This window comes from Balaenoptera borealis (assembly GCF_965194805.1).
Source record: "Balaenoptera borealis genome assembly, chromosome: 5".
Lineage (NCBI taxonomy): Eukaryota > Metazoa > Chordata > Mammalia > Artiodactyla > Balaenopteridae > Balaenoptera > Balaenoptera borealis.
Genome location: NC_138862.1, coordinates 61,893,251 through 61,915,190, shown reverse-complemented (window position 1 = coordinate 61,915,190; position 21,940 = coordinate 61,893,251). Strand labels below are relative to the sequence as shown.

Genomic DNA, 21,940 nt, shown 5'->3' with positions numbered 1-21,940 from the left:
GCCTCTTGTGAAAGCTGATTATAGCAAAATGGGATGCAGAAAGTGTATTCAGATGGTTTAAATCAAGGAAAAGCCTTTAACCTGACAAACTAGGATTCTTTTCCCAATACAAAAGTATGACACAATGTGGTATTTCAACTGAGTAGTAGAGATATGTAAGAAATTGTATTTCAACTTAATAAAATGATAGATGGGAAAAGAAATTTGAGGAATTATGGGAATAAGGCAAGACTTCCTGTTAGTTTCTCAATGCCAATGTGGCCATTTATTTCTCCATGTCAGTTCATGCTAAATGTAAAAAAAATAGAAAGTAAAAAATTAGATTTGGAGAATGCAGCTAAGACTAATTGTAGTGCTGGGAGCTGACCGCACTAGTAATAACAGAAAGGGATGCACATGTTGGAAAGGTGGAAACAAAGTCCACTGTTGCAAAGTGCAAAGTCAAAGAGGGGGTCAGAGAGGAGAAATGCAATTATCCTGAAGATGTTAATTTGGTGGCTATGCCAGAGAGATTTTATTTTATTTTATTTTATTTTATCTTATATTTTCTTTTATTTAAAATTTTGCATAGACTCTAGAGAAGAAGGTGGGGTGGGGGAGGGGGAGTTGAAAAAAATCCTCTCTGAATGATGGAATCTTAGAGTCAGGAAAAATCTGGAAGGAATCATTCTTCTAAGACATGACACTGCAATGTTGGCATTCCTTCTCCAGGAGCTGATAAATGGGCAGCTCCTACCTGGGCACTTTCAGAGACCACCACATAGTTGCAGTTATTAGCAAGGTCCTCCACAAACTGAGTTACAATCTTTCTTCCTCTCACTTCCCGCTATTAATCTTCATTCTGTCTTCTGGAGTTACACAGAATAATCACAATTCTTCTTTTCCAGGGAACAACATCTCCAAACAACCTTGGAGAGAGAAGTCAGGAGAAATAGCAAAGTGATGGGACTTCTCATTATGAGAAAATAATTTCTCAGGTAGATCTAACTTTGAAAGGGAAAACTGGGAACGATGTTCAAATGGAAGAGAAAGCTGAATTTCCAAATTAAGAGAAATTACAATAAAGCACAGAAACAAAGTGGTACACTTATAAATATAACTTGGAAAAAAAGAAGCTGTTGATAATATGAAGGATGTAGAAAAAAGAAAAAATGTACTTATAATCCAATTGAAGAGACAAGAAAATATGCAATAAGCATAATGAATATAATGCATTAAAGTAAGATCAAGCTGTAGTACATCATTGTCACTAAACCATGATTTGTATGGTAAGTATTCTAAATTTAAGTTTCAGAGTTTAAGAAGATATTCTGAACTGCATTTAGTGAGGTCAAGCATCTTTTCATGTTCTTACTGGCCATTTGTATATCTTCTTTGGAGAAATGTCTTTAAATCTTTTGCCCATTTTTGAATTGAGTTGAATTGTTGCTGAGTTTTATGAATTCCCTGGTACTTCATTTATTTTATTGTAGAATAGTATTCCATTGTATAGCTACATCACATTTTGTTTTCCCATTTCCAACCATTTAAAATTAAAAGGCTTTTTATAGTATTGGTTGGCCAAAAGTTTCATTCATTTTTTTCTGTAAGATGGCTCTAGTAGCACTTAGTTGTCTTTAACTCCATTCAAAACAATTTTGTTAGATGGTATTGTGACAGCCATCATATCAGTGTGCACTTAAAAAGAACTTATGAAAATTGGTGAATTTTTGTGTAGCCATTTTAATATTGAAGATGGACAAAAAAAGCAACATTTTTGGCATATTATGCTTTATTACTTCAAGAAAGGTAAAAAAGCAACTGAAATACAAAAAGATATTTGTGCAGTGTATGGAGAAGGTGCTGTAACTGATCAAATGTGTCAAAAATGGTGTGCAAAATTTCATGCTGGAGGTTTCTCGCTGGACGATGCTCCACGGTCAGGTAGACCAGTTAAAGTTGATAACGATCCAATCGAGACATTAATTGAGAACAAGCAACGTTATATCACGTGGGAGATAGCCAACATACTCAAAATATCCAAATCAAGTGTTGAAAATCATTTGCACCAGCTTGGTTATGTTAATCGCTTTGATGGTTGGGTTCCACAAAAGTTAAGAGAAAAAAACTTTCTTGACTGTATTTCCGCATGTGATTCTCTACTTAAACATAATGAAAATATTCTGTTTTTAAAACAAATTGTGATGGGCAATGGAAGGTGGATACTGTACAATAACGTGGAATGGAAGAGATTGTGGGGCAAGTGAAATGAACCAACACCAACCACACCAAAGGCCGGTTTTCAGCCAAAGGTGGTATTTTGTTATGTATATTGTGGGATTGGAAGGGAGTCCTCTGTTATGAGCTCCTTCTAGAAAACCAAACGATTAATTCCAACAAGTACTGCTCCCAATTAGACCAAATGAAAGCAGCATTAGATGAAAAGTGTCCGGAATTAGTCAACAGAAAACGCATAATCTTCCATCAGGATAATGCAATACCTCATGTTTCTTTGATGATGAGGTGAAAACTGTTACAGCTTGGCTGGGAAGTTCTGATTCATCTGCCATATTCACCAGACATTGCACCTTCGAATTTCCATTTATTTCGGTCTTTACAAAATTCTCTTAATGGAAGATATTTCAATTCCCTGGAAGACTGTAAAAGGCAACTGGAACAGTTCTTTGCTCAAAAAGATAAAAAATTTTGTGAAGATGGAATTATGACGTTGCCTGAAAAATGGCAGAAGGTAGTGGAACAAAAAAGTGAATACATTGTTCAAGAGACCTTCAAGATGACAGAGGAGTAAGACGTGGATATCACCTTCCTCCCCACAAACATCAGAAATACATCTACATGAGGAACAACTCCTACAGAACACTTACTGAACGCAGGCAGAAGACCTCAGACTTCCCAAAAGTCAAGAAACTACCCACGTACATGGGTAGGGCAAAAGAAAACAGAAAAAACAGAGACAAAAGAACAGGGACAGGACATGCCCCTCTGGGAAGGAGCTGAGAAGGAGGAAAAGTTTCCATGCACTAGGAAGCCCCTTCACTGATGGAGACAGAGGGTGGAGGGGGGGAAGCTTTGGAGCCACGGAGGAGAGCACAGCAACAGGGGTGCAGAGGGCAAAGTGGAGAGATTCCCTCACAGAGGATTGGTGCCAACCAGCACTCACCAGACTGAGACGCTTGTCTGCTCACCTGCTTTGACAGGTGGGGGCTGGGAGCTGAGGCTCAGGCTTCGGAGGTCAGATCCCAGGGAGAGGACTGGGGTTGGCTGCGTGAACACAGCCTGAAGGGGGCTAGTGCACCACAGCTAGCTGGGAGGGAGTCTGGGAAAAAGTCTGGAACTGCCTAAGAGGCAAGAGACCATTGTTTCAGGGTGCGCGAGGAGAGGGGATTCAGAGCACCGCCTAAAGGAGCTCCAGAGATGGGCGTGAGCCATGGCTATAGGCGCGAACAACAGAGACGGGCATGAGATGCTAAGGCTGCTGCCGCAGCCACCAAGAAGCCTGTGTGCAAGCACAGGTCACTATCAAGACCTCCCCTCCTGGGAGTCTGGGCAGCCTGCCACTGCCAGGGTCCTGTGATCCAGGGATAGCTTCCCTGGGAGAGCACACAGCCCACCTCAGGCACAACATTGGTGCAACATCATGCCAGCCTCTGACGCCGCAGGCTCGCTCCTCATTCCCTACCCCTCCCTCCCTTGGCCTGAGTGAGCCAGAGCCCCCGAATCAGCTGCTCCTTTAACCCCCTCCTGTCTGGACAGGGAACAGCTGCCCTAGAAACATCCCAAAATTGAGGTGGTGGACTTTGGGAGCAACTGTAGACTTCGGGTTTGCTTTCTGCGTCTAATTTGTTTCTGGTTTTATGTTTACCTTAGTTTAGCATTTAGAGTTTATTATCATTTGTAGATTTGTTTATTGATTTGGTTGCTCTCTTCCTTTGTTTTTTTATACATAGATTTTTTTTCTTTTCTCTTTTTGTGAGTGTGTATGTGTATGCTTCTTTGTGTGATTTTGTCTGTATAGCTTTTCTTTTACCGTTTGTCCTAGGGTTCTATCTGTCCTTTTTTTTTTTTTTTTTTTAAGTATAGTTTTTAGCACTTATTATCATTGGTGGATTTGTTTTTTGGTTTGGTTGCTCTCTTCTTTCTTTTTTTTACTACTTTTTATTTTTTTATTTTTAATAATTATTTTTTATTTTAATAACTTTCTTTTCTTTTCTCTTTCTTTCTTCCCTTCTTTCTTTCTTTCTTCCTTTCCCTTTCTTTCTTTCTTTCTCCCTTTCTTTCTTTCCTTTCTTTCTTTTTTTCTTTCTTTTCTTTCTTTCTTTCTTTCTTTCTTTCTTTCTTTCTTTCTTTCTTTCTTTCTTTCTTCCTCCCTCCTTCCCTTCCTCCCTCTCTGTCTCTCTCTTTCTCTCTTTCTCTATTTCTTTCTTTCTTTCTTTCTCTCTCTCTCTCTCTCTCCCCCTTCCTCCCTCCCTCCCTCCCTCTCTCTTTCTTTCTTTCTTTCTCCCTTTCTTTCTTTCCTTCTTTCTTTTTTCTTTCTTTCTTTCTTTCTTTCTTTCTTTCTTTCTTTCTTTCTTTCTTTCTCTCTCTCTCTTCCTCCCTCCTTCCCTCCCTCCCTCTCTGTCTCTCTCTTTCTCTCTTTCTCTATTTCTTTCTTTCTTCTTTCTTTCTTTCTTTCTTTCTTTCTTTCTTTCTTTCTTTCTTTCTTTCTTTCTTTCTTTCTTTCTCCCTTTTCTTCTGAGCCATGTGGCTGACAGGATCTTGGTGTCCTGGCCGAGTATCAGGCCTGTGCCTCTGAGGTGAGAGAGCCGAGTTCACAACATTGATCCACCAGAGAACTCCTGACCCCACGTAATATCAATCAGCAAGAGCTCTCCCAGAGATCTCCATCTCAATGCTAGGACCCAGCTCCACTAAACGACCAGCAAGTTACAGTGCTGGACAACCTATGCCAAACAACTAGCAAGACAGGAACACAAGCCCACCCATTAGCAGAGAGGCTGCCTAAAATCATAATAAGGTCACAGACACCCCCAAACACACCACTGGATGAGGTCCTGCCCACCAGAAAGAAAAGATCCAGCCTCATCAACCAGAACACAGGCACAGGTCCCCTCCACCAGGAAGCCTACACAACACACTGAACCAACCTTAGCCACTGGGGGCAGACACCACAAACAACGGGAATTATGAACCTGCAGTTTGCAAAAAGGAGACCCCAAATACAGTAAGTTAAGCAAAATAAGAAGACAGAAAAACACACAGCAGATGAAGGAGCAAGGCAAAACCCACCAGACCAAACAAATGAAGAGGAAATAGGCAGTCTACCTGAAAAAGAATTCAGAGTAATGAAAGTAAAGATGATCCAAAATCTTGGAAATAGAATGGAGAAAATACAAGAAATGTTTAACAAGGACCTAGAAGAACTAAAGAGCAAACAAACAATGATGAACAACAAAATAAATGAAACTAAAAATACTCTAGAAGGGATCAATAGCAGAATAACTGAGGCAGAAGAACGGATAACTGACCTGGAAGATAAAACAGTGGAAATAACTACCACAGAGCAGAATGAAGAAAAAAGAATGAAAAGAATTCAGGACGGCCTCACAGACCACTCGGGGAACATTAAATGCACCAACATTCGAATTATAGGGGTCCCAGGAGAAGAAGAGAAAAAGAAAGGGTCTGAGAAAATATTTGTAGAGATTATAGTTGAAAACTTCCATAATATGTGAAAGGAAATAGTCAATCAACACCAGGAAGTGCAGAGAGTCCCATACAGGGTAAAGCCAAGGAGAAACACGCCGCAACACATATTAATCAAACTATCAAAACTTAAATACAAAGAATAAATATTAAAAGCAGCAAGGAGGGAAAAAGAACAAATAACATACAAGGGAATCCCCATAAGGTTAACAGCTGAACTTTCAGCAGAAACTCTGCAAGCCAGAATACAACCAAGATTACTCTACCCAGCAGGGATCTCATTCAGATTTGATGGAGAAATTAAAACCTTTACAGACAAGCAAAAGCTAAGACAATTCAGCACCACAAAATCAGCTTTACAACAAATGCTAAAGGAACTTCTCTAGGCAGGAAACAAAAGAGCAGGAAAAGACCTACAATAACAAACCCAAAACAATTAAGAAAATGGTATTAGGAACATATATATCAATAATTACCTTAAGTGTAAATGGATTAAATGCTCCAACCAAAAGACATAGACTGGCTGAATGCATACAAAAACAAGACCTGTATATATGCTGTTTACAAGAGACCCACTTCAGACCTAGGGACACATACAGACTGAAAGTGAGGGAATGGAAAAAGATATTCCATGCAAATGGAAACCAAAAGAAAGTTGGAGTAGCAATTCTCATATCAGACAAAATAGACTTTAACATAAAGACTATTACAAGAGACAAAGAAGGACACTACATAATGATCAAGGGATCAATCCAAGAAAAAGATATAACGATTGTAAATATTTATGCACCAAATATAGGAGTACCTCAAAACATAAGGCAAATGCTAACAGTCATAAAAGGAGAAATTAACAGTAACATAATGATAGTAGGGGAGTTCAAAACCCCATATTCACCAATGGACAGATCATCCAAAATGAAAATAAATATGGAAACACAAGCTTCAAATGATACATTAAACAAGATGGACTTAATTGATATTTATAGGACATTCCATCCAAAAACAACAGAATACACTTTCTTCTCAAGTGCTCAGGGAAGATTCTCCAGGACAGATCATATCCTGGGTCACAAATCAAGCCTTGGTAAACTTAAGAAAATGGAAATCATATCAAGTATCTTTTTCAACAACAACGCTATGAGACTAGATGTCAATTACAGGAAAAAGTCTGTAAAAAATACAAACACATGGAGGCTGAACAATACACTACTTAATAACCAAGAGATCACTGAAGAAATCAAAGGGGAAATTAAAAAATACCTAGAAATAAATGACAATGAAAACACGACAACTCAAAACCTATGGGATGCAGCAAAAGCAGTTCCAAGAGGGAAGTTTATGGCAATACAATCCTACCTCAAGAAACAAGAAACATCTCAAATAACCAACCTAACCTTACACCTAAAGCAATTAGAGAAAGAAGAACAAAAAAACCCCAAAGTTAGCAGAAGGAAAGAAATCATAAAGAACAGATCAGAAATAAATGAAAAAGAATTGAAGGAAACAATAGCAAACATCAATAAAACTAAAAGGCGGTTCTTTGAGAAGATAAGCAAAATTGATAAGCCATTAGCCAGACTCATCAAGAAAAAAAGGGAGAAGACTCAAATCAACAGAATTATAAATGAAAAATGAGAAGTAACGACTGACACTGCAGAAATACAAAGGATCATGAGAGATTACTACAAGCAACTCTATGCCAATAAAATGGACAACCTGGAAGAAATGGACAAATTCTTAGAAAAGCACACCCTTCTGAGACTGAACCAGGAAGAAATAGAAAATATGAACAGACCAATCCCAAGCACTGAAATTGAAAGTGTGATTAAAAATCTTCCAACAAACAAAAGTCTGGCACCAGATGGCTTCACAGGTGAATTCTGTCAAACATTTAGAGAAGAGCTAACACCTATCGTTCTCAAACTCTTCCAAAATATAGAAGAGAGAGGAACACTCCCAAAATCATTCTATGAGGCCACCATAACCCTGTTACCAAAACCAGACAAAGATGTCACAAAGAAAGAAAACTACAGGCCAGTATCACTGATGAACAAAAATCCTCAACAAAATACTATCCAACAGAATCCAACAGCACATTAAAAGGATCATGCACCATGATCAAGTGGGGTTTCTCCCAGGAATGCAAGGATTCTTCAATATACGCAAATCAATCAATGTGATAAACCATATTAATAAATTGAAGGATAAAAACCATATGATCATCTCAATAGATGCAGAAAAAGCTTTTGACAAAATTCAACACCCATTTATGAAAAAACCCTCCAGAAAGTAGGCAAAGAGGGAACTTACCTTACATGATAAAGGCCATATATGACAAACCCACAGCCAACATTGTTCTCAATGGTGAAAAATTGAAAACATTTCCACTAAGATCAGGAGCAAGAGAAGGTTGCCCACTCTCACCACTATTATTCAACATAGATTTGGAAGTTTTAGCCACAGCAATCAGAGAAGAAAAAGAAATAAAAGGAATACAAATCGGAAAAGAAGAACTAAAGCTGTCACTGTTTGCAGATGACATGATACTATACATAGAGAATCCTAAAGACTCTACCAGAACACTACTAGAGCTACTCAATGAATATGGCAAAGTTGCAGGATACAAAATTAATGCACAGAAATCTTGCATTCCTATACACTAATGATGAAAAATCTGAAAGAGAAATTAAGGAAACACTCTGATTTACCGTTGCAAAAAAAAAGAATAAAATACCTAGGAATAAACCTACCTAAGGAGACAAAAGACCTGTATGCAGAAAACTATAAGACACTGATGAAAGTAATTAAAGATGATACAAATAGATGGAGAGGTATACCATGTTCTTGGATTGGAAGAATCAACATTGTGAAAATGACTCTACTACCCAAAGCAATCTACAGATTCAATGCAATCCCTATCAAACTACCAGTGGCATTTTTCACAGAACTAGAACAAAAAATTTCCCAATTTGTATGGAAACACAAAAAACACCGAACAGCCAAAGCAATCTTGACAAAGAAAAATGGAGCTGGAGGAATCAGGCTCACAGACTTCAGACTAAACTACAAAGCTACACTAATCAAGACAGTATGGTCCTGGCACAAAGACAGAAATATAGATCCATGGAACAAGATAGAAAGCCCATAGATAAACCCATGCACGTATGGTCACCTTATCTTTGATAAAAGAGGCAAGAATATACAATGGAGAAAAGACTGCCTCTTCGCCAAGTGGTGCAGGGAAAACTGGAGAGCTACATTTAGAAGTATGAAATTAGAACACTCCCTAACACCACACACAAAAATAAACTCAAAATGGATTAAAGACCTAAATGTAAGGCCAGAGACTATCAAACTCTTAGAGGAAAACACAGGCAGAACACTCCATGACATAAATCACAGCAAGATCCTTTTTGACCCACCTCCTAGAGAAAGGGAAATAAAAACAAAAATAAACAAATGGGACCTAATGAAACTTAAAAGCTTTTGCACAGCAAAGGAAAGCATAAACAAGATGAAAAGACAACCCTCAGAATGGGAGAAAATATTTGCAAATGAAGCAACTGACAAAGGATTAATCTTCAAAATTTACAAGCAGCTCATGCAGCTCAATATCAAAAAAACAAACAGCCCAATCCAAAAATGTGCAGAAGACCTAAATAGACATTTCTCCAAGGAAGACATACAGATTGCCATCAAACACATGAAAGGATGCTCAGCCTACCCTTAGTGATGCTCAACATCACTAATTAGTGATGCTCAACATCACTAATAATTAGAGAAATGCAAATCAAAACTACAGTGAGGTACCACCTCATACCAGTCAGAATGGCCATCATCAAAAAATCTACAAACAATAAATGCTGGAGAGGGTGTGGAGAAAAGGGAACCCTCTTGCACTGTTGGTGGGAATGTAAATTGATACAACCACTATGGAGAACAGTATGGATGTTCCTTAAAAAACTAAAAATAGAACTACCATACGACCCAGCAATCCCACTACTGAGCATATAGCCTGAGAAAACCATAATTCAAAAAGAGTCATGTACCACAATATTCACTGCAGCTCTGTCTACAATAGCCAGGACATGGAAGCAACCTAAGTGTCCATCGACAGATGAATGGATAAAGAAGATGTGGCGCATATATACAATGGAATATTACTCAGCCATATAAAGAAACAAAACTGAGTTATTTGTAGGGAGGTGGATGGACCTAGAGTCTGTCATACAGAGTGAAGTAAGTCAGAAAGAGAAAAACAGATACCATACGCTAGCACATATATATGGAATATTAAAAAAAAAAAAAAAGATTCTGAAGAACGTAGGGGCAGGACAGGAATAAAGACACAGACATAGAGAATGGACCTGAGGACATGGGGAGGGGGAAGGGTAAGCTGGGACAAAGTGATAGAGTGGCACGGACATATATACACTACCAAATATAAAATAGATAGCTAGTGGGAAGCAGCCACATAGCACAAGGAGATCAGCTCTGTGCTTTGTGACCACCTAGAGGGGTGGGATAAGGAGGGTGGGCGGGAGACGCAAGAGGGAGGAGATATGGGGATATATGTATATGTATAGCTGATTCACTTTGTTATAAAGCAGAAACTAACACACCACTGTAAAGCAATTATGCTCCAATAAAGATGTTAAGAAAAAAAGGGTGAATACGTTGTTCAGTAAAGTTCTTGGTGAAAATGAAAAATGTGTCTTTTATTTTTACTTAAAACCTAAGTCACTTTTTGGCCAACCCTATATTAACAAGAGTATGAATGGATAGCCACTGGACATCCTCACATGTGGAATAAGAAAGAATACATTTCAGTTGTAAAACATGTGAAATACTATGAAAGATAAAGAAGAGATATAAAATATTGGAATAATTTCCTGAGTAGACAAGTCAGGTGGAAGCAGACTACTATGAACAAAACCTTCACACTATTCAGGCAGAATGTGCAACCCCTTTCTGATGACATCATGCAATTAGTTTCAGAAAATCCAAATATAATAAAACTTCAAAAGCAATATAATTATAGATATTGTCATACTACCTTCAACAAGACAAGAAAGTAAATTAATAAAACACAGAACTTCTCTGTCTAATAAAATATTAAGCTATACCAAAAGCCAAAAACAAAACAAAGAAAAAAGTATAAAGTAGAAACAGGAAAAAAAAAATTCTGCATAACTAAGAACATGGCCACATAAAAATAAATAAATAAATAACAAAAACAAAAAAATTAACCCTTTAGGAGCCTATTAAGGTATTCAAAAACAATAGACCTTCTTTTCTTTCCATCACCCTCCATACACGTCGTACTGAGTCTGTCTCTAGACTAAATATCATATCTTTCTACTTCTTTTTATCTCTTCTTTTTTACCTGAGTCCAAGACTTGACCAGTGCTCACTTGGATCGCAGCAACAGCTTCCTAACCATCTCTGTCCTGCTGTTTCTGTTCCCTCACATTTCATTTCAGCAGTTGCAAGAGATACCTTCTTAAAATGTAACTCAGATCATATAGCTCCTCTGCTTTAAATTTTTCTATGGCCTTGTATTTTAAACTTTTTCCAAGGCTCTGTATCAGCTGGCTCAGGCCTATGACTCCAATCTCATCTTTTGTCCGTCTTGTCCTTGCTTACATTGCTCACCAGACTCCAACTCTGCAACTCTGCTGGCCTTTTTTCAATACTTCAACACCTCCCACCTCGGGTCTTTAGCACATTCTGTTCCTTCAGCCTGTAGTGCTTGCCTCCCCCCACCACCCGTTCCTATGATTGCATCTTGTAGATCTCACTTCCTCAGAGAGGCCTTTCCAAAATACTCTGAAGTGGCACCTGAACACTCAATTATTTTTAATATTAGCACAATGTTGCTCTCCTTCTTGACATTTATCCCAGTTTACACTTATTCTTATTCACTTGATTGTTAATTTCTTTATCATATGGAATATTCTACTAGACTATATGATCGATAACACTACATCTTTATCATTTACCGTTGGATTCCCAGAGCCTAGCAAAATGCTGGTATATAAGAAACATGCAACAATTACTTATTAAATGAATATTTGATGGTGACTATGCTATCTAGGTTTACCTACAATCAATATTGTACAGATTATACATTTCAATTACCTATAGGTCAATATTATAACCAAAGTTTTCATAACATCTGAATCAGATAGTGTGTTGTTCTAACACATTTATATTGAATAACCCAGATAAAACCAACACATTTGGAGAATCTGTGTCTCTGTTGACAACCAAATTATTTGTGTTTTATAAGGTGTTTACTTCCTATTATTCTGTACTTGAATGCATATGGCTGAATATTTATTTGTCCCAAGAATTGAAGCTCAATAACGTAAAACTATGGAATACTAGAGTTAGTTGAAAGACATTAAGTCATCTGGTCAAGTTTGTTGCTCAGTACTGGCATCTCTACATCTCTGGCAAAAATCATCAAGCTTGAACATTTGCTGGATTAAAGAGTTCATTAACATACAAGGCAGCCCAAGGTCTAACTCCTAGAAAATTTTTTCATTTACTCGGTGACAATTGGCACCATTTTTCCATCTTCTGACTTATCACAGTAGATTCCCTGTTTGACATCATGGCAGCTTGTTTATTTGAAAACAGCTTTTATATAAATAATGATAGCACTAAGACTACATTTACCTGGATTTCCAAAGAAATGTCACTTTTAGAACTTGTGATACAAACGCAGCACATCTTAGAGGTACTGGTCCAAAAGAGCAGAGTAAGATTTAGCATAAGTCTCCACACAAAGCAATCTCTGTTTCTTCTGCTGCATATCTACCTTACAGTTTTCCATCTCAGTTAACCCTTTGAAGAACTAATCAAGTTTGTGGTAATACCTGAAATTAAGAAAAATATATTGGATAATTGACAAATGTTGACTTTTCAGAACTCAGTAAGGTGATATAATAAAGCATGGACAGAAGAAGTAGCTAAAGATAGTTACTGACTCCAGAAAGAGACGGACTTTTCTATACTGCAAGGGTTTTAATCAATGAATTCATTCTTTTTTTTTCCTAACTCTTTTTCTGTGAATGACTTACCAGACTACTAAGAGATGTTCATTAGCTTAATTCATTTTATAATTCTATTTGTAATAAAAATTGAAAATCTACAAAAATAAACTCAACTAGTGAATTTGTAATTCTTGTCAAAAATAACTTTTCCTCTTAAAGTATTATGCTAAAAATATTTTAGGAGCTAACCAAGGTGTGTGTGTGTTTGTGTGTATATGTGTGTGGGTATATATCTATATCTATAACTATATCTATATCTATCTTATGTACACAAACAATTTAGGTCAGTAAGGGACAGTGAAAAAAGCTACAAAAGGAATCTTGCAATACAAATTTCTCCAAATTTCAATATTTTCCCGAAGTTAGACATATTTCATGGCTTCAGGATTTTTACATACATCTCAACTTGTCATCTTTGGCAATTGAGATTTTTACCCTTCTACCAGTGAGACCTTCATTTCCTTGGAATTGAAGGAATTACAGAGTGGAATTATAGTGGAATCATAGAGTGACTTCATACTGTGCAATTATAGAGTGACGTCCAGATATAAAAGATGGAGAAGAGAAGTTCATTTTTTTGTTAAAACAAAAAACAGTAAACTTACTGATGCAGAGTGTCTGGAGGAAGGAGAACATTAATTAACATACATTTGTGGATTATAACATAAAAGAAACTAAGTTTTATTGCTTTTACTTGTCCAGAATAGCTCAAATTTGAGAACATATTGCCAAGTACTAGCCCTACTGAAATAAATTAGGACTAAAGAATGCTTTATTATTAATATAGCAAATGCCAGCAGAGCAGTGTTGGTTCTCTTTATGTCACAGTTATACTTGTCTATATGTTGGCTGCTTCCTCAGTTCTCATAAATAGGCAAATCATTCCCTTAGTTAGCTGTTTACTCTTTTCACTTTACTTACCAGCTTAACCTCCTCACAAAGAACAAAGCAAAATTTTCTAGCTGCATTCCTGTTAGTAGGGAGTTGGAGTTAGTGTTTTCTAAGATTCCTCCTAATGCTGAGACATTTTAGGTATGGAGTGACACAGCATAAATAAATTTATTTCTACTAAGAACCTGAATTAAGACATTCTTCTATATTTTCTATGACTCAAAATTCTTTAGTACCTTTTTGTACCCTTTAGAGCAGTGATTGGCTTTTTTTGTTTTTTAAATAAAGGGCCAGAGAGTAAATATTTTAGGCTTTGTGGGCCAAACAGTCTCTGCCCCAACTACTCAACTCAGCTGGTGTGGTAGGAAAGCAGCTGCAGAAAAGACATAAAGAAATGGTGTTTCTGTGTTCCAATAAAACTTTATTTACAGCACTCCCTCTTGTGAGAACACCAGAATCACAACTAGCTGCTGGACAATGATCAACAGGAAGACACTGGAACTCACGAAAAAAGATCCCCACATCCAAAGACAAAGGAGAAGCCACAATGAGATGGTAGGAGAGGCGCAATCGCAGTAAAATCAAATCCCATAACTGCTGCATGGGTGACTCACAGACTGGAGAACACTTAGACCACAAAAGTCCACCCACTGGAGTGAAGGTTCTGAGCCCCATGTCAGGCTTCCCAAACTCGGGGTCCAGCAACAGGAGGAGGAATTACTAGAGAATCAGACTTTGAAGGCTATGGGGATTTGATTGCAGGACTTTGACAGAACTGGGGGAAACAGAGACCCCACTCTTAGAGGGCACACACAAAGTAGTGTGCACATCGGGACCCAGGGGAAGGAGCAGTGACCCCAGGGGAGACTGAACCAGACCTACCTACTAGTGTTGGGGGGTCTCCTGCAGAGGTGGAGGGTGGTTGTGGCTCACTGTGGGGACAAGGACACTGGCAGCAGAAGTTCTGGGAAGTACTCCTTGGCGAGAGCCCTCCCAGAGTCTGCCATTAGCCCCACCAAAGAGCCCAGGTATGCTCCAGTGTTGGGTTGCCTCAGGCCAAACAACCAACAGGGAGGGAACCCAGCCCCACCCATCAGCAGTCAAGTGGATTAAAGTTTTACTGAGCTTTGCTGACCAGAGCAACAGTCAGCTCTGCCCATCACCAGTCCCTCCCAACAGGAAACTTGCATAAGCCTCTTAGATAGCCTCATCCACCAGAGGGCAGACAGCAGAAGCAAGAAGAAGTACAATCCTGCAGCCTGTGGAACAAAAACCACATTCACAGAAAGATAGACAAGATGAAAAGGCAGAGAGCTACATACCAGATGAAGGAACAAGATAAAACCCCAGAAAAACAACTAAATGAAGTGGAGATAGACAACCTTCCAGATAAAGAATTCAGAATAATGATAGTGAAGATGATCCAGGACCTCGGAAAAAGAATGGAGGCAAAGATCAAGAAGATGCAAGAAATGTTTAACAAAGACCTAGAAGAATTAAAGAACAAACAAACAGAGACGAACAATACAATAACTGAAATGAAAACTACACTAGAAGGAATCAACAGCAGAATAACTGAGGCAGAAGAACGGATAATTGACCTGGAAGACAGAATGGTGGAATTCACTACTGCGGAACAGAATAAAGAAAAAAGAATGAAAATAAATGAAGACAGCCTACGAGACCTCTGGGACAACATTAAACACAACAACATTCGCATTATAGGGGTCCCAGAAGGAGAAGAGAGAGAGAAAGGACCAGAGAAAATATTTGAAGAGATTATAGTCGAAAACTTCCCCAACATGGGAAAGGAGATAGCCACCCAAGTCCAGGAAGCGCAGAGTCCCATACAGGATAAACCCAAGGAGAAACACGCCAAGACACATACTAATCAAATTGGCAAAAAATTAGACAAAGAAAAATTACTGAAAGCAGCAAGGGAAAAATGACAAATAACATACAAAGGAACTCCCATAAGGTTAACAGCTGATTTCTCAGCAGAAACTCTACAAGCCAGAAGGGAGTGGCATGATATACTTAAAGTGATGAAAGGGAAGAACCTACAACCAAGATTACTCTACCCGGTAAGGATCTCATTCAGATTCGATGGAGAAATCAAAAGCTTTACAGACAGGCAAAAGCTAAGAGAATTCAGCACCACCAAACCAGCTCTACAACAAATGCTAAAGGAACTTCTCTAAGTGGGAAACACAAGAAAAGAAAAGGACCTACAAAAACAAACCCAAAACAATTAAGAAAATGGTCATAGGAACATACATATCGATAATTACCTTAAACGTGAATGGATTAAATGCTCCAACCAAAAGACACAGGCTTGCTAAATGGATACAAAAACAAGACCCATCTATATGCTGTCTACAAGAGACCCACTTCAGACCTAGGGATGCATTCAGACTGAAAGTGAGGGGATGGAAAAAGATATTCCATGCAAATGGAAATCAAAAGAAAGCTGGAGTAGCAATACTCATATCAGATAAAATAGACTTTAAAATAAAGAATGTTACAAGAGACAAGGAAGGACACTACATAATGATCAAGGGATCAATCCAAGAAGAAGATATAACAATTATAAATATATATGCACCCAACATAGGAGCACCTCAATACATAAGGCAGCTGCTAACAGCTATAACAGAGGAAATCGACAGTAACACAATAATAGTGGGGGACTTTAACACCTCACTGACACCAATGGACAGATCATCCAAAATGAAAATAAATAAGGAAACAGAAGCTTTAAATGACACAATAGACCAGAGAGATTTAATTGATATTTATAGGACATTCTATCCAAAAACAGCAGATTACCCTTTCTTCTCAAGTGCACACGGAACATCCTCCAGGATAGATCACTTCTTGGGTCCCAAATCAAGCCTCAGTAAATTTAAGAAAATTGAAATTATATCAAGCATCTTTTCTGAGCACAACACTATGAGATTAGAACTGAATTACAGGGAAAAAAACATAAAAAACACAAACACATGGAGGGTAAACAGTACATTACTAAATAACCAAGAGATCAGTGAAGAAATCCAAGAGGAAATCAAAAAAATACCTAGAGACAAATGACAATGACAACACGACAATCCAAAACCTATGAGATGCAGCAAAAGCAGTTCTAAGAGGGAAGTTTATAGCTATACAAGCCTACCTCAAGAAACAAGAAAAATCTCAAATAAACAATCTAACATTACACCTAAAGGAACTAGAGAAAGAAGAACAAACAAAACCCAAAGTTAGCAAAAGGAAAGAAATCATAAATATCAGAGCAGAAATAAATGAAATAGAAACAAAGAAAACAGTAGCAAAGATCAAGAAAACTAAAAGCTGGTTCTTTGAGAAGATAAACAAAATTGATAAGCCATTAGCCAGACTCATCAAGAAAAAGAGGGAGAGGACTCAAATTAATAAAATTCGAAATGAAAAAGGAGAAGTTACAACAGACACTGCAGAAATACAAAGCATCCTAAGAGACTACTATAAGCAACTCCATGCCAATAAAGTGGACAACCTGGAAGAAATAGACAAATTCCTAGAAAGGTATAACCTTCCAAGACTTAACCAGGAAGAAACAGAAAATATGAACAGACCAATCACAAGGAATGAAATTGAAAGTGTGATTAAAAATCTTCCAACAAACAAAAGTCTGGCACCAGATGGCTTCACAGGTGAATTCTGTCAAACATTTAGAGAAGAGCTAACACCCATCCTTCTCAAACTCTTCCAAGAAATTGCAGAGGAAGGCACACTCCCAAACTCATTCTATGAGGCCACCATCACCCTGATACCAAAACCAGAAAAAGATACTACAAAAAAAGAAAATTACAGACCAATATCACTGATGAATAGAGATGCAAAAATCCTCAACAAAATACTAGTAAACAGAATCCAACAACAAATTAAAAGCAACATACACCATGATCAAGTGGGCTTTATCCCAGGGATGCAAGGATTCTTCAATATACGCAAATCAATCAATGTGATACACCATATTAACAAACTGAAGAATAAAAACCATATCATCATCTCAATAGATGCAGAAAAAGCTTTTGACAAATTCAACACCCATTTATGATAAAAACTCTCCAGAAAGTGGGCATAGAGGGAACCTACCTCAACATAATAAAGGCCATATACAACAAACCCACAGCAAACATCATTCTCAGTGGTGAAAAACTGCAAGCATTTCCTCTAAGATTAGGAACAAGACAAGGATGTCCACTCTCGCCACTATTATTCAACATAGTTTTGGAAGTCCTAGCCATGGCAATCAGAGAACAAAAAGATATAAAAGGAATACAAATTGGAAAAGAAGAAGTAAAAGTGTCACTGTTTGCAGATGACATGATACTATACATAGAGAATCCTAAAGACTCTACCAGAAAACTACTAGAGCTACTCAATGAATTTGGTAAAGTTTCAGGATACAAAATTAATGAACAGAAATCTCTTGCATTCCTATACACCAAAGAAAAGTCTGAAAGAGAAATTAAGGAAACACTCTGATTTACCATTGCAACAAAACGAATAAAATACCTAGGAATAAACCTACCTAGGGAGACAAAAGACCTGTATGCAGAAGACTATAAGACACTGATGAAAGAAATTAAAGATGATACCAACAGATGGAGAGATATACCATGTTCTTGGATTGGAAGAATCAATTTTGTGAAAATGACTATACTACCCAAAGCAATCTACAGATTCAATGCAATCCCTATCAAATTACCAATGGCATTTTTTACGGAACTAGAACAAAAAATCTTAAAATTCATATGGAGACACAAAAGACTCCAAATAGCCAAAGCAGTCTTGAGGGAAAAAAACAGAGCTGGAGGAATCAGGCTCCCTGACTTCAGACTATACTATAAAGCCACAGTAATCAAGAGAATATGCTACTGGCACAAAAACAGAAACATAGATCAATGGAAGAAGATAGAAATCCCAGAGATAAACTCACGCACCTATGGTCAACTAATCTATGACAAAGGAGGCAAGGATATACAATGGAGAAAAGACAGTCTCTTCAATAAGTGGTGCTGGGAAAACTGGACAGCTACATGTAAAAGAATGAAATTAGAACACTCCCTAACACCATACACAAAAATAAACTCAACATGGATTAGAGACCTAAATGTAAGACTGGACACTATAAAACTCGTAGAGGAAAACATAGGAAGAACACTCTTTGACATAAATCACAGCAAGATCTTTTTTGATCCACCTCCTAGAGTAATGGAAATAAAAACAAAAATAAGCAAATGGGACCTAATGAAACTTAAAAGCTTTTGCACAGCAAAGGAAACCATAAACAAGACGAAAAGGCAACCCTCAGAATGGGAGAAAATATTTGCAAACGAATCAACAGACAAAGGATTAATCTCCAAAATATATAAACAGCTCATGCAACTCAATATTAAAAAAACAAACAAGCCAATCCAAAAATGGGCAGAAGACCTAAATAGACATTTTTCCAAAGAAGACATACAGATGGCCAAGAAGCACATGAAAAGCTGCTCAACATCACTAATTATTAGAGAAATGCAAATCAAAACTACTATGAGGTATCACCTCACACCAGTTAGAATGGGCATCACCAGACAATCTACAAACAACAAATGGTGGAGAGGGTGTGGAGAAAAGGGAACCCTCTTGCACTGTTGGTGGGAATGTAAATTGATACAGCCACTATGGAGAACAGTATGGAGGTTCCTTAAAAAACTAAAAATAGAATTACCATATGATCCAGCAATCCCACTCCTGGGCAAATACCCGGAGAAAACCATAATTCAAAAAGACACATGCACCCAAAATTTCATTGCAGCATTATATACAATAGCCAGGTCATGGAAGCAACCTAATGCCCATCGACAGATGAATGGATAAAGAAGATGTGGTACATATATACAATGGAATATTACTCGGCCATAAAAAGGAACGAAATTGGGTCATTTGTTGAGATGTGGATGGATCTATAGACTGTCATAGGGAGTGAAGTAAGTCAGAAAGAGAAAAACAAATATCGTATATTAACGCATATATGTGGAACCTAGAAGAATGGTACAGATGAACTGGTTTGCAGGGCAGAAATTGAGACACAGATGTAGAGAACAAACGTATGGACACCAAGAGGGGAAAGCGGCAGGGGGATGGTGGTCGTGGTGTGATGAATTGGGAGATTGGGATTGACATGTATACACTGATGTGTATAAAACTGATGACTAATAAGAACCTGCTGTACAAAATATAAATAAAATAAAATTCAAAAATTAAAAAAATAAAAAAAAGAAAAAGGATCCAGCTACATTTTTTAGATTTATATTAGTTGTGACTTTATAATGTAATAGTAGAATTTTGAGATATTTTACAATTCGCTTGCTTTTGAATGTTACTTATGTATGTAAGTGCTTCGTGTATTTGATTTTGTCCTAGTTTTACTATTTTTTTATTGCATTTTTTCCTACTGGGTCAAAAGTTAATTGGTGCCTCAGTTAACACCATTTGGATTAAGCTTTTCTGAATAGTAATAAAAATTAAAACAAAAAACAAACCAAAAAAACCCTTTATTTACAAAAATAGGTGGCAGACTGGATTTGCCTGGCAGGTCATAGTTTGCCAATTTCTACATTAAAGGTATAATCTATGTAGGATGGAGAATGCTTTTTTGGAAATGCAAGGGCTAACTTAGTCGGCACTAATCTAAGCAGAGTTAGAGTACATCATTATAACTTAGTCCCTGTGGAGATACGGTCTCTTCATCTTTCAGTGGAAACTGCTCCTGAAGTCACTTCAGGCCTATACAAGGTTTCTTCTGATCACCTTACCTATAAATATGTGTCAACCCTGCAAGACTACAGAGAGGTTTAAGAAGCCCTTCGTAATATCGAAGTTCTCCTAACAATTCCTAAATGCTTGCTGTCCTTTACCCTTTGTTTTTGATCATTTCCTTGAAGGTGACAACTACAACCTCTGTAAAACCCATATGCTACAATTCAGTTCAATAGCACTAGAGTTGTCACAAAGCAAGACCATCAAGTCAAAGGTTTCATCAGCTATAAGAGTCTAAACTACTCCCCAGAAAGCAAAATAATGGCAGAGGGAGAGGCCACAGTTGAGAAACAGCCATATTTTTAAAAAAATTCACCTTATGGGAGTTCCCTGGTGGTCCAGTGGTTAGGATTCCGTGCTTCCACTGCAGAGGGGCATGGGTTCGATCTCCTGGTTGGAGATCTCACATGCCTGCCGCTTGGTACAGCCAAAAAAAAAAAAAAAAAAATTCACTTTAAGATAATATGGAAGAGCCCTCATATATTGAGAATATTTGCAAAACAATGTGCTGCTTTAGTAGCCAAGAGTTTACAGTTCAAGGCTGCTGTGGTAGCTCTTAGTGGTCATGAAAGAAGTCAGCCATAAAAGCCTATATGTATATATAAATACATGCAATGTACTGAATGGACTGTTACATATGCATCCAATTTTTAAGGAAGTCATTTCAGAGACCTTTAGTGTTATATCAATTCAGTACTGTGCAGAGATAAAAGCAACACATATTTATCACACCTTGGGGAATTTGTCTAGTAGAAACCAAAATCCCTATACTTGTGGAACTTGTAATACAGTAACTTTAAAAGGGGGAGAATATATTTAAATATATATTAAAATGTATTTAATATCTCAGAAGTTTGTGGTCAGCCTGAATGAAACCGTTTTAGAAAGAACCAGGTAAAATGTACATTGATTTTCAGTAACTGGGCTAGAGTTGACAGGTGATGTGCAGCACATTGATGGATTTTGTCCAAGTTTCATATGAGGTTACTTAGGTGAGGCAGGTCAGAGATCAATATGCTTCCCCTGGAATCCTGACACACTGTTCAAGAGAAGCAATTAAAGAGCTATGAACTATAGTGGGCATTACTGAAGGTAGAAAGGAGGGAGAAAGGAATGGATGGAGGGATGGATCCAGTGAGGTATTTCTCACTGAGATATACCAAAAGCACAAAAAGAGTGGGGTGACTTGAATGTACAAGGAGCCAGAAGAGCTCACCATAATAAAATAATAGCTGATTCCAAAAATAAACCATCAGAGGTGTTAAAATGCAATATCTTGCTTTTTGAATGTCAAACGACTTCCTCCTGCAGCACCTTGTGCCACGACACACTGAGGCTCCAAAGTCGGCCTCTAAAATGCAGTCATTCCTTCACAGATTAAGAAGAAACCTCAAAGATCCCAAAGGAAATTAAAACTTTATTTCAAAAATTTGCTT

The 21,940-nt window shown here is 37.6% G+C and overlaps 1 long non-coding RNA gene across 10 annotated transcripts in view; it reads right to left on the bottom strand.

Moving 5' to 3' along the window:
* The window catches only part of LOC309630049, a 384,028-nt gene that overhangs the window by 102,746 nt on the left and 259,342 nt on the right, over positions 1 to 21,940 (bottom strand). For 4 of the 10 annotated variants that reach the window (XR_014245375.1, XR_014245376.1, XR_014245381.1 and 1 more), the window contains one exon: positions 12,388 to 21,940. This exon is cut by the window's right edge and continues 43,812 nt beyond it. The exons of 3 other annotated variants lie outside the window; for them this stretch is intronic. This is a non-coding gene — a long non-coding RNA (uncharacterized lncRNA). The remainder of the gene's footprint in view (positions 1 to 12,387) is intronic. 3 more of the 10 variants (XR_014245377.1, XR_014245378.1, XR_014245379.1) reach the window with 3 other exon arrangements.